The following is a 13473-nucleotide window of genomic DNA, read 5'->3' on the forward strand; positions in this document are numbered from 1 at the left end:
TTTCAATATTAAATTAATCTATTAATTACACTGACTAGTAGACTAATATATGATATATCAAAAGAAACCACTTCTGTATTCTCTACTAGATTTATACTCTGAATTCTGATCCCTGCAGAAGAGCATGTACAATGGAGACAGACCCAGGTTCTTTAAAATCCATAGAGCATCTCTCTCTCTCTCTCTCTCATAGTATAGCGGAAATGCTGTTGTTGTTGTTCAGTCGCACAGTCGAGTCCGACTCTTCGCGACCCCATGGATCATCTCCCGCCAGGCCCTCCTGTCTTCCGCCGTCCTCTGAAGTTGGCTCAATTTCATGTTCGTTGCATCGATGACACTGTCTAACCATCTCATCCTTTGCCGTCCCCGTCTTCTTTGACCTTCAATCTTTCCCAGCATCAGGGTCTTCTCCAGTGAGTGCTCCCTTCTCATTTGGTGGCCAAAGTATTTGAGCTTCAGTTTCATTATCTGGCCTTCCAGGGAACAGTCAGGGTTGATTTCTTTTAGAATTGACTGATTTGATCTTCTTGCAGTCCAAGGGACTCTCAAGAGTCTCCTCCAGCACCATAGTTCAAAAGAATCTATTCTTCGGCGCTCGGCCTTCCTTATAGTCCAACTCTCACAGCCATACATGACTACTGGGAATACCATTGCTTGGACCATGCGTATTTTTGTTGGCAGGGTGATGTCTCTACTTTTTATCATGCTGTTTAGGTTCGCCATCGCTTTCCTCCCAAGGAGCAGGCGTCTTTTAATTTCATGGCTGCAGTCACAGTCTGCGGTGATTTGATGACTAGGGAGCCATGTACCTGATGTTATCTGCAGGTCGTCTTGAAGAAACAGGCTCTGAAGAACTGCTCTTCCAAAAGCAGCATCAGTTTTAGCACAGTGCATCACCACCAGGAACTTCTCAAAGGCTGAAGTCAGTGTGATTCATCCAGGCCAGCATTTCGCATGATGTACTCTGCATATATATTAAATAAGCAAGGTGACAATATACATCCTTGTCGTACTCCTTTTCCTATGCTGAACCAATCAGTTGTTCCATATCCGGTTCTAACTGTCGCTTCTTGGCCCTCATACAGGTTTCTCAAGAGACATGTGAGGTGGTCTGGTACTCCCATCTCTTTAAGGACCTGCCATAGTTTGTTGTGATCCACACAGTCAAAGGCTTTAGCATAGTCAATGAAGCAGAAGTAGATATTTTTCTGGTACTCTCTTGCTTTTTCCATAATCCAGCGAATGTTGGCAATTTGATCTCTAGTTCCTCTACCTCTTCGAAACCCAGCTTGTACTTCTGGTAGTTCTCTATCCACGTACTGTTGAAGCCTAGCTTGTAGGATCTTGAGCATGACCTTGCTAGCGTGTGATATGAGTGCAATTGTGCGATAGTTTGAACATTCCTTGGCATTGCCCTTCTTTGGGATTGGAATGTATACTGACCTTTTCCAATCCTGTGGCCACTGTTGCGTTTTCCAAATTTGCTGGCAAATGGAGTGCAGCACTTTAACAGCATCATCTTCTAAGACTTTGAATAGTTCAGCTGGAATACCATCACCTCCACTAGCTTTGTTGTTACTAATGCTTTCTAAGGCCCATTTAAATACAGAAAGAAAAAAAGGGTTTTATCTAACATTATTATATATATCATATAACCAAGTATAAGAAACAGAAAATATTTCTCCCCAACGCCCCATTTGTTACATGGAAAAGTTTTTGGAGCTTTGTCTATAATGTACAATATTTACTTCTGATGGGGTATATTTACATTCATCATTTCTACATTTCAAATTACATAACTACTCTGTTTTGCAGCTACATTATTAGTTTCATCATTGCTACATTCTCAGTATTACTTTTTTTCTCCTCTTCTGCATACTCGCTATTACTTTTAACAATTAGGCAATATAACAAAAATACAGAAGGAAAGTCTATTATATATCTCACAATAAGAAAAATTTTAAAAAATGATGTTCTCCCCAGGGTCCACTTCCTTACACACATTTATATTCAGGATGTTACATTTAAAACTGATTCTGCTTCACAGAGCCAGCTGTGGTGTAGTGGTTAAGAGCAGCAGACTCTGCCCTAACCTGGATAGCTCAGGCAAGCACAATCATGTCAGATCTCAGAAGCTAAGCAGGGCTGACCCTGGCAAGTAATTGGAAGAGAGACCTCTAAGGAATACCAGGGCTCAGGATGCAGAGGCAAGCTATCAAGTTACCTCTCTGAAAAACGTCCAAGCCTAGGGGTCGCCAGAAGTGGCCATGACTTTCAGGCATACAAGCACACACGGACACACATGTACAAAAATACCACCCCCCAAAGAACAGCAGACTCTAATCTGGAGAACCAAGTTTGATTCGCCAGCCTCCACATGCAGCCAGCTGTGTGACCTTGGGTCAGTCACAGTTCTCTCAGAGCTCTCTCAGCCCCACCTACCTCACAGGGTGCCTGTTGCGGGGAGAGGAAGGGAAGGTGATTGTAAGCTGCTCCGAGACTCCTTCGGGTAGTAAAGAGTGGGATATAAAGGCCATCTTCTTCATTACCATACCTTTTTTTTAATAAAGATTTTATTGACTCCCCTAAAAAGGGGAGGTATTTCGCTTAAAAGAAAAAATGGGAAGGGTAGACAGTGGGAGAAAGAGAAAGCGGAGTGATATATAAACTGGTAAATTAAACTGTTAGTAATGTCCAATTAAACTTCTTGAGCTTCTTCTGTGTGTTGTCAAACTTCTTTTCTTGGTCCGGTCGCATGTAATTCTCTGTTAATATGTTAGTAATGTTCCTTTGAGTTTCTGTTAATAAAAAAAAGTCTCTTCTGGGCGCATTCAGAACCGCTTCTTTGCGTGCTGGGTACTTTTACTATCGCTGACGTGGAGGAGCTTCCTCTGTTATCTTCACCTTCCGGCTTGTTCGGTCGTCCTTCGGGTTGCTGTTAACACTCTCAGTTCATGCACTACAAATCCTCTTCCTTACATGCCATTTCAGGAGGTCCCCGGCTTTGAGAATGGTATTAATTTCATTTCGCTTTTATTAAACCGCCGGCTCTCACACACAAGCAAACGCCCAGACGGAAGTCCCTCCCTTCTTCTCCGCTCGTTTTTACCCAGCTCCGACATCTTTTCTTTTTTGTTTACTTTTAGAAAGTTCTTAAAGTGTGCTCCAGAGAGATAGATTCTCGCTTTGTTTCAAATACATCAAAGGAAAACATCACTATCCGCTCAGTCCATTCCCCCCCCTCTTTTTCTTTTTCGCTTGTACAAGTAGAGGGTTAGCCTCCTCGCCTTTTTCGCTGGGGGGGGGGAAACGTTTTTAGTTCTTTTTCTCTGTATTTTGACAACTCACAGTTAAGCCGATCTTTTCTTTTTCTCTTTTTTTCCGGATGATCGCTTTATCACTCGGTGACGTCTGGTGGCTCTGCTAAACCCCGTGAAACGGGGTCGCTCACGCAGCAAGGTCCGTTGGGGCAGGGCATGGCGGGAGCTTCAATCTCCGACCTCTCGGCCAAAAGAGAGACTCCCCCCTGTAGCGCCCTAAAGCGCCCCGGATCCGAGCTCCTCTCTTCCTGAGGGGCTCATTCGGGTCTCTGCTCGCGCGGATTCCCTCCTCCACCGCGGGCGGGCGAGACGCCCTCGGGAGTGACCCGAGGATGCGTCTGCCATTCGCGGGAGCCAGACCGGAAGCCCCCCTTCATTACCATACCTTTGTATACAGTAATTTAAACGGCTTCTCATTCTAAATTTGTCTCTTGCTTGCATAGTACATACTCCATCTCTTTCCAAATTTCATAATTGACCTGTTTCTCAAATAAGTTGTTAATAAGTTGTTACTCTATATTCAGCAAGTTTATTTTCTCATTCTTCTAAGCATGGACAGATGTCAAGTTTCCATTTTTCTGCATAGATAATTCTAACTGCTGTCACCATGTATTTGAATATCTCTTCCAAAGTTTTTTGTAATTTGTTAGGCAGTATACCTAATAGTATATTCTTGGCTTCCATAGGGAATTTGAATTTTAATATGTTCTGCATTTTCCATGCATTTCCTTCCAATATCTTTTTGCTTTCTTATACATCCACCACATATGAAAAAAGATTCCATTTATGTCTTGACACTTTCAGGATTTTCCTTTGTAGTTTTTATTGCTTTCTCAATATCTTTTGGAGTTATATACCATCTAAAAAGCATTTTATACCAATTTTCTCTTAATTCCTTCCCATAACCATTCCCATTAATGCATAGGTACCTGTTCTTTAAAGTTTTGCATCCATTTAATCACATATTTTTCACTTGTTCTGTTTCTAGCTGGAGTAATATCCATCACAGTAAGTGCTCTTTTTGTTTTATAATCAGCTGTTTGAATTCAGTCGCATCTCTTAGAGCTCCACCTTCAGTGTTCATGATCTTCTTTAATCTTGAAGCTGCTTGATCATATAGCAACCATTGAGTGTTTATACCTTCATCTCTAATATCTTGTCATGACTGGATTTTCCCCTGAGTATTTATCATCGTACAATCCATTAAAAATCATTTTTATTTCTTGTGTTCTTATTGTGATAGGCTTCTACTGGGGACATGAGCGAAAAATTTGGAGGGCTCAATACATTCCGGTCTGTAACTCATATTCTAAAAAGTCCGTCCCTGATTATATGACTTATTTTTGTGTTATGATCATTTTAGTTGATTTCTTAATCCACAAATAACTGTGTAAACCTTCATCTAGGTCTGCTTATTCAAGTTTTACTATTTTTGTCTTGGTTTTTTAATCCGGTCTGCATTCCAGACTAAACCCACTGCTTGTTAATATAATTTTATATTTGGAATTGCTAGTCCTCCTCTCTTTTTCTCATCTTCTAATATTTTGACATTTATTCTTGGTTTCTTGCCATTCCAAATAAATTGGTTTATCTGTCTCTGCCACTCTTTCAATTTTCTTCTATATGTATGGGTAACATTTGGAACTGAAAATCTAGTTTTGGCAATACATTCATTTTGATTGCAGAGATTCTTCCTAGCCATGAGATTTTAATTTTTTTCCATCTAGGTAAATCTGCTTGTATCAGTTTCCAAATCTTCTGGTAGATACTTTTTAAAAGATGCCAGTTTTGCCCAATCACATTTATTCCCAAATATTTAAGGGGGCTGGTGGCTATTCTACATTCTGTACTCCTTATAATCTCGTCTTTCTGTTAATTTTGTAGCCTGAAAAGGATCTAAATTCTTTGCTATGTTCCATTACGTACTGTAACAATTTTTGGGCATTCAAGACTGTTAGGACTATGTCATCTGCATAGCTTTTCATTTTGAACTCTACAGGATCCACTTTTATTCTCTTAATCCTAGTGTCTTTTCTGATCTTTATAGCTAGAAGGTCTATCACTAGAATAAATAGTAGAAGTGACAAAGGACACCCCTGATGTGTTCCTTTTTCGATTGAGATTGCTTCTGTTAATTTCCCAGTTACTAAAATCTTGTTGATACCAGTATATACCATAAAATCATATATTATCTTTTCTATACCTCTCTTTGATACAAAGTCTGTTTGGTTGGAATGCATTAAATTTGGGATACATTTTCTTAGTCTTTCTGCTATTACTGTGACAAAGATTTTGTAATCTACATTCATCAGAGAAAAAGGTCTGTATGACTGTAGTAGCGATGCATCACTGCCCACTTTATTATTAATGTTATGTATACCCCTTGCCAAGTTGGAGATATTATCTTTTTTTATCTCGTTCATAACTTTTAATGGTATCATTAATACTTCTTCAAAATGTTTGTAATATGTTGCTGTAAGCCCATCTGGTCCTGGTGCTTTGTCCTTCTGTTGCCTGGGAGATTTCTTGAATTGTTCTTGTTTGGCTTAATATTTTTCTATGTTCTGGCGTAAACTTTGTGATCAGGATGTCTTTTAAATATTCTCTCAATCCTTCTTCTGAGATAGACTTCTTTGTGTATAATCCTGAAAAAAATTGATAAATTGTTCCTGTATTTCTTTTTCTGCATATATAATTTGATCTCCTTTCTTTACACCTGTTACCACTCTTTTTTCTTTTTCTTTCCTAAAACAGTACGCCAAATATCTGCCAGGTTTATTTGCATGTTCACAATGCCTTTGTTTCAGAAATTTTAGGGTTTTTTCTGTACCTCTTTCATTTCTAACATGTCTTATTGGTTTTGCTAGCATTTCTTTATTAATATTGTTTTTAAGTTGTTCTTCCAATGTCTGGATTTTTTCAACTATTGGTTTGTTCTAATCTTTCTTGCTTCTTTTTAGTGGAGGCTGCTAGTAGAATTCCTCTGAAAAAAGCTTTGCTTGCTTCCCAAATTGTGGCTGAGGATATTCCTTCTGTATTATTTATTTAAAAAAATTCTTCCAAATCTTTTACATTTATCTTTTTACAGTAAAAGAGCATCTTTTAGTCTCCATCTTTTTCTTGATTTTCTATTCCATTTCAAGACTTCTTCTGTTGGGGTTATGGTCCGCAAATGTCTTTGGCTGAATATCTGCTTTTTGTAGATTCATTGTCAAACTTTTTGGTATGCAACACGTATCTATTCTTGAGTATGTTTGGTGTCTGTCCGAGAAAAAGGTAAAGTCTTTGCCCTTTGGGTGATTGGTCCTCCAGGTATTTTCTAATTTCAGATTTTCCATGTATTTCATGCTGCCATTTTCCCTGGAAGTCTGTAGAGCTTTTCTTCAAGAATTCCCTGCTATCTTAAAAGCCAACATCCTCAAACCTTCTTGTTCAAAGGAGAGCTGGCAGAGACTACTCTTACAATTCCACAGCTTTTCTCCTTATTCAGAGAACTATTTGTCTGGCCAAGATCTAAATCCATGCATCAGACTAGCCCAACAGATTGAATCCATTAGTAGTTTTTGTTTACAGTTAACCCCAAGCAGGCCAACCCTTTTGAGAGCACCTAACTTTCACTAAATCATAATCACTGATTTTTGACTAGCTTGTTTTAAGCCTACTACTACTTGTTAAGTGAAAAAAATAAATATGTTACTGTCTGATCCATAGAAGGAAAAAAATCCTTCCTCAACAGAGGGAATTTGAATGTGTTGTTCATACACACACTCTATTATATTTATATACTATATATGATTTATGTGTAGTATTTATATGATTACTATTTGAAATATCCATCTTAACCCTCATCCGCATTACAATCATGTGAGGTAGACATAGTCCAATTGCTTTTGGGGGAAAATAATACTCCAAAGCCATTCTCTGCATGTACAGAAACTTGAAAACAGTTCTCCCACATCACATCCAGTTCGGCAAGCTCTGAACCACAGAGGTATGTGGCACAATATTGTTTCTTTACTAACATGGTTTTAATCCAACTGTAGCAATGGGAACTGTTACCATTTATTAACTAAACATACATCCTTTCAGTTTAAAAAGGGTTCCTTTTGCCTTGCTTTATTGTCCAGTAAGAAATGTGATTTTTCTTTTAATTCTTCAACTTATTGTGTACATGTTAGTTTGATCCCCCATTATTCATCTCCTTTCCTGCTCTTAATATTTTTTTTGCTCTATTTTCACGCCAAGCAATTTCTGTGGTCTTTTAACAAAGCTTTAAAAGTGTGTAACATCTAAAAGTGCGACTATTAGAAAAGTGCTAAAAATTAAAATGCAAAATGGATGCTTGTAGCTCCACCACAATACTTATCCTCTTTTATCTTAGGACATATTTTAAAAATTGTATTATGGTCATGAAATGTCAAACAAACCTTTTCAACCAGTTTTTCAAAAACCACACAAGCAATACAAAATTACTTTGAAACAACAACTCTAAACATCTGTTTCGGGGGGGGGGGAATTCAAGGTCACAGCAAGAATCCAAAAAACTTTCATTCTCATGTTTCCAATCCTATTTGCAGTCATCCCCCCTCCCCCACCTATTTTCAGCATCTGGCTTTAAAGCAGAAAGGCAAAATAAAACAGAATTGTATCAAAGAACTTAGTTCGAATGGGATTCGGGCAAGTTTTTTTGTGAAATGTAATACAACTAAACTGGAAAGGTATAGGCATAACATAGTTCATAGTGCAATCCTATGCAGGGTTAACATACTTCTAAACTTCTTGACTTCAAAGGAGTCAGGAAGGTGTGGCTCTGCTTAAAATTGCACTGTTAGGCTGCAATACTAAGAATACTTCCCTGGGAGTAAGCCCCATTGAATAAAACGAGACATTTCAGAGTAGATAAGTTTAGATTGCTCCCTTAGTGTCTCAGCTTGAACTACAGAATGTTCAACGAAGCACAGTATTGTCATGGAATGTGAAACAAAGACAACTTTTTGTTTCCCTAGGTATAGGATTTCCTTCACCATTATAGAAACGAGGTGCAAACGACTCACAGTGCACAAATCACAGGCTAAACTTCTGTCAGCATGTTTCATTTTCACCCAAAAGTCTACTTCCTATTTAAAACCCAACACAACTTTATGCACTCGAGAACCACCTCTATCCAAATAAAGACAAAGCCCATGAAAAACAAAGATGTGTCTCAGCTCTGAGAGGCCTCCCAAGGAATCACACTTCAGCTACAGCCATTTATCACCTAAAGTGGAGATACTAGAGGTTACTTTGCCATGGATTGCATTTACAAAAATAAACATGTTCTTCAAAATCATTCCAAGAATTTAGGCAAGTGGAGGGAGGGAGACAAGAAGCACTAGTGCGGACTGAAATACTTGGCAAATGGAAAGTTCTAACTTGGTCACTCATGGTATTAATTCTGGTTTTTTCTTACATTAGTAACACCACACTTTCTGTGCTGCCCTCATGGTCAGACCAGATGTGCACAGGGAGTTCCATTTTTTCAAGTATGTCTATCAGGCCCCATCAGGCCAGACTATTGAGTTTTTTAAAATCCTTGGGATTTGGAGACATGGAACTCCCTGTGCACCTCTGGGTTTGGGCCTCAGAGCTGCATTAAATTGCAATTGGGTAAAATGCAGTACTGGATGAAGACAGAAGACTAGTGGCACATTAAAGACAAACTCCATTTATTTCTGCATGAACTTTCATAAAAACATAAGAGCCAATGTTGGATCAGGCCAATGGTCCATCCAGTTCAACACTCAGTCACACAGTGGCCAAAAATATCAGGTGCCATCAGGAGGTCCACCAGTGGGGCCAGAACACTAGAAGCCCTCCCACTGCTGCCCCCCCCCAGCACCAAGAATACAGTGCATCACTTGCCCCAGACTGAGAGTTCCTATCTATACGTTATGGCTAATAGCCACTGATTGACCTCTGCTCCATATGTTTATCTAATTCCCTCTTGAAGCTGCCCATGCTTGTAGCCACCGCCACCTCCTGTGGCAGTGAATTCCATGTGTTACTCACTCTTTGGATGAAGAAGTATTTCCTTTTATCCATTCTAGTCTGACTGCTCAGCAATTTCATTGAGTGATTTCAGTCTGACGTCAATACCGGGTAAGTTGATGAAAACTGTTATTAACAAGAGTATTAGTAGGCACATTGATGGACAAAAACTATTGAGGCAGACTCAGCATGGGTTCTGTAAGGGAAGATCTTGTCTCACTAACCAGTTAGTGTTCTTTGAAGGAGTGAACAAACATGTGGACAAGGGGGAACCAATCAATATTGTTTACCTTGACTTCCAGAAAGCTTTTGATAAAGTTCCTCATCAAAGGCTCCTAAGTAAGCTCAATAGTCACGGGATAAAAGGACAAGTCCTCTTGTGGATCAAAACTAGCTAATTAATAGGAAACCGAGCGTGAGTATAAATGGGCAATTTTCACAGTGGAGGGTGGTAAGCAGTGGGGTACCACAGGGCTCAGTACTCGGTCTGATGCTTTTTAACTTGTTTATTAATGATTTGGAGTTGGGAGTAAGCAGTGAAGTGGCTAAATTTGTGGATGACACAAAATTGTTTAGGGTGGTGAAAACCAGGGAGGACTGTGAGGCACTCCAAAGGGATCTGTCAAGGATGGGCGAGTGGGCATCAACTTGGCAAATGGGGTTCAATGTGGCCAAGTGCAAAGTGATGCACATTGGGGCCAAAAATCCTAACTATAAATACACGTTGATTGTGCTTGAACTAGTGGAGACTGAGCAAGAGAGAGATCTTGGAATCGTAGTAGATAACTCACTGAAAATGACGAAACAGTGTGCGACTGCAATAAAAAAGGCCAACACTATGCTGGGGATTATTAGGAGGGAACTGAAAACAAATCAGCCAGTATCAAAATACCCTTGTATAAATCGATGGTGTGACCTCATTTGGAATACTGTGTGCAATTCTGGTCACCACACCTCAGAAAGGATATTATAGCACTGGAAAAAGTGCAGGAAAGGGCAACTAGAATGATAAAAGGGTTGGACCATTTCCCTATAAAGAAAGGTTAAAGTGCTTGGGGCTCTTTAGCTTGGAAAAACGAAGACTGAGGGGTGACATGACAGAAGTTTACAAGATTATGCATGTGATAGAGCAGGTAGAGAAAGAAGTATTTTTCTCCCTTTCTCACAGTACAAGAACTTGTGGGTACTAAATGAAACTGCTGAGCAGTTGGGTTACAACAGTTGGGTTACAAGAGATAAAATGAAGTACTACTTCACCCAAAGAGTGATTAACACATGGAATTCATAAACATTTGGGGAAGATTCATTGTATGATCCTCCCCCGTTGTCATTTGACCTCATACTGTAATTAAAAAGTTCCTTTTATACACCTTGTAATTGTAATAAAAACTTTTTGCTCATAAGTATATATGTAGATCTTACTCCTTTTAAATTCGACTGTAAGTCTAGGAATTTGATATGTTATGTTCCTCTGTCCATTTATAAAACCTTAACCATGTGTCCTCAAAATCTTCTTTGGGGACAATACCATTAGGATTTTAAAAAACATTCCATTTGAAATAAGGCAAAAAAGAAAGCAATATAAAGACCTAATCCCTTTTCTAAAAACAAACAGCATTGTTTACAGATGGTTAATTCCAGAATACGTCATTTTCAAACTACACGATAAAAAAGAAAAGATTGACTCTGTTTCCAAAGCACGTGAGTTCCTGAGAGTGCAGCTGGGAGAGACAGAAGAGGTCGAGAGGAAGAAGATGACAGCAAATCCAGTGGTGAACTGGACTCAGTGTCTTCCAACGAGGACTCTCTTTCCGATAAATAGCTGTGCGTATCTGATTTTCCATACCACATAAATGCATGCCAACCCAATAACAGATCATGCCCCTCCAAAGTTAATATTCTAGTGTTTTCTAATGTGATCCATTCTTTTAGACACGTCAGTGCTGCTGCTCTGTAATATAAAAACCAGTCCAATAATGTAAGTCCAGCTCTTTCTTTAGCATTTTGTAAAACCTTCATTTTTATTCTTGTTTTTTTGCTCTGCCATATATTTTGTATGACTGGTCTAAGGACTGTAGAAATAAACTAAACTAAAACTCTGCCATATAAATTGTGACATTACTTTATCAAGTTCTTTAAAATACTGTTGATTTTGAAAAACTGGTATTGTTTTAAATAAAAAGATTAATCTTGGGAAGATCACTGTACTTTCCCCCCATTTTTCCAAGTCTTTTATAATATCTATCATAAGTTCTATATAGTTATCTTTCAACAAAGAGCTACATCTGCTTGTGATATTTATTCCTAGATATTTTTCCACTTTTTGTTTTTTCATGTGTGCTGCTTCTCTAATTATCCAACCTCTGGCATATGCCTTAAATGTATCCCATACTGTTCTGATAGAAATATCTGGTTGTATATTTTGCTGAAAGAACATTTGAAGCTCTTTTTTTGTCTCAGTTACAAATTTTAAATTTTTCAGTAAAAATGTATTGAGAGTCTATCTACTTTTCTTTGGAGCATCTAGTAGTGTAAGCATAAGAGGATTATGGTCTGCAAACGTTGCTGGTAGAATTTCCACTTCCATTAAATCATTTGTAATTGTTGAGGAGCTCCAACACATGTCTATCCTTAACCATGATTTATGTCTTGCTGAATAAAAAGTATAGTCCTTCTTGTTTGGATTTCTAATTTTCCAAGCATCAATCAAATTATGCTCTTCTGCAAGTTGTAAAAATATATTAGATAGTTCATTACCTTGTTTTTGTTTTCCAGTACCTGTTTTTCTATCTGAAAGTCTGTCAAAAACAGCATTGTAATCTCCAGTCAAACAGATCTCCTCATAGTTCTGTTGGGAAATAAGTTCCTGAAGTAATTTAAAGAATTATTCTTGATATTGATTAGGTGCATATATATTTACTATTAAGGTTATTTTACTTTGTCTTTGCACTTGAACCATCAAAATACTACCATCTCCTGAGCTGTATATTAGTTCTGGATGTAAATGTTCTTTGACATATATAGCTACTACTCTTCTCTCTTTTTTTTGTCTGAAGATATAATTTTTTTCCAAGTTTTCTATTCTCCAAATACTTTTGGTCTGAATATCTTATGTGAGTCTCTTGTAAACATATAATGTCCAGTTGCATCTTCTTCAGTTGTTGAAAAGTTTGTATTCTTTTCTTGGGTACATTTAAGCCATTAACGTTTATTGAAATTATTTTTATTTTCTCTCTATCCACTTTTATTTTGGGTTTTATCATCGCCTTAATGTTTAAGTTTAAATCTTGTGATCCTCTGGGGTAGAACAGTCATCTTAAATGTTTGAGTTGTAGTTATTCCAGACGCAACTTTTGTTTCTTGCTGGGTCTCATCAGTTTGCATTTCTTCCTCCTCCATCTTCAGATCTTCACCATGCGTTTTAATATTCTATATGTATGAAATAAAAAAACACACACATGGAATTCACTGCCACAGGAGGTGGTGGCAGCTACAAGCATGGATGGTTTCAAGAGGGAATTGGATAAACATATGGAGCAGAGGTCCATCGGTTGCTATTAGCCACAAGGTATAGATAGGAACTCTCGGTCTGGGGCAAGCGATGCTCTGTATTCTTGGTGCTGGGGGGGGGGGCAACAGTGGAAGGGCTTTCAGTGTCCTGGCCCCACTGATGGACCTCCTGATGGCACCTGGTATTTTTGGCCACTGTGTGACAGAGTGTTGGACGGGATGGGCCATTGGCCTGATCCAGCATTGGTTTCTCTTATGTTCTTATGACTCATGAAAGCTCATACCCTATCACATATTTTGTTAGTCTTTGAGGTGCTACTGGACTCTTGCTCTTTTCTACTGCTACAGACAGACTAACACGGCTACCCATCTAGATTAGTATGGATTTTGTTAAGGTCACACTGGGCCAGATGTGCTCATTTCAGGATGGCAACAACCAGATAAATCCTAGAGAACTCTAAATCTGCCAGCCTAACTCTTCAGTGGGAGAACTCTTAGAATATTCAACGTTCAGTGTACTTTTGTACACTACAGGGGGCAGCAAATGGGAAAGCCAGGCAGAGGATGGAAGCCAGACGATGCTACCCTTCTTTCTAATCTGCTAAATGCTGTTTCC

At 38.7% G+C, this 13473-nt stretch overlaps 1 protein-coding gene across 2 annotated transcripts in view; it reads right to left on the bottom strand.

Annotated features, from left to right (window-relative positions):
* The window catches only part of FAM185A (family with sequence similarity 185 member A), a 61945-nt gene that overhangs the window by 925 nt on the left and 47547 nt on the right, over nt 1-13473 (bottom strand). The window lies entirely within an intron of this gene.

The sequence above is a fragment of the Gekko japonicus genome, unplaced genomic scaffold (assembly GCF_001447785.1).
Source record: "Gekko japonicus isolate JY-2015 unplaced genomic scaffold, Gekko_japonicus_V1.1 scaffold5, whole genome shotgun sequence".
Classification (NCBI taxonomy): Eukaryota; Metazoa; Chordata; class Lepidosauria; order Squamata; family Gekkonidae; genus Gekko; species Gekko japonicus.